Below are 908 nucleotides of genomic sequence, written 5' to 3'. Positions count from 1 at the left end.
CCAGAGGATTAAAGGGAATGTCGTTCAATGTTTAAAGGGGATGGGCCTAAATTACACGGTGGTTGTTACAATGTAACAGCAAGTTTATGACAAATTGAATAATCCGTTTTACATGTGGAAACTATTGCGAATTGAACAAATTCATTTTTGAACCTTTATTAATCGATTTGTAATGTTAATATTGATAATAATTCTGTACAAATATTCACTTATTTTCATCACTGTAACCTTTAGCCAAGAAGGGCATGTGCCATTTCAGTTTATCATCAAAATCATAAATATTTCGGCAAGACAGAAGTGAATGTCATCCATTTTATCGCCCACTGATAGTCCAATGCAAAGTCGGACTTCAAAGTACAGCACTCAACAGATTAGTAACAAAGTAAACACTTTCTGGCGGAGGCTACCATACAAGCAGCTTGCTGGAATCCCATACAAATCCATGAGATAGTACACACTAAAGAACCCTGAAACTTTAACAGTAAATCTATTTGTATTATTATGATATTCATCTGGAATGAATCATCCAGCAACTACTTCAAATGGTTTCCCCATCATTATACATACGTTCAGCACCGTTCTACAACTGATGTGTAAACAATCCAATGTTTTTCCTATTCATTCATGAATACACTTAAATCCCATTTTCCTGATAGGTAGGGTTTAATCTCATGCCTAAAACATAACACTGTCAAATAGAAACAGGAATGTTCAGTGATATCCTGTACATTTTTGTTTGTGGGTGTTGAATTTCTGAGCTCCTTTTTGTCCTTCTCTTTGGTCTTTAGAGTTTTGCTGCAGAGCCTGGCCTCTCCCTTTGGAGTGTCAAGGAAGCAGTGGCTGGTTCATCTGTGAGCCAGAACAGCTCACCGTGGCTGGGGACCGCTCTGGCTGCAGGTAGGGCTGGG

The sequence above is a fragment of the Oncorhynchus masou genome, chromosome 14 (genome assembly GCF_036934945.1).
Source record: "Oncorhynchus masou masou isolate Uvic2021 chromosome 14, UVic_Omas_1.1, whole genome shotgun sequence".
Lineage (NCBI taxonomy): Eukaryota > Metazoa > Chordata > Actinopteri > Salmoniformes > Salmonidae > Oncorhynchus > Oncorhynchus masou.
The sequence above is the reverse complement of the archived record's forward strand: the minus strand, read 5'-3'. Positions refer to the sequence as shown.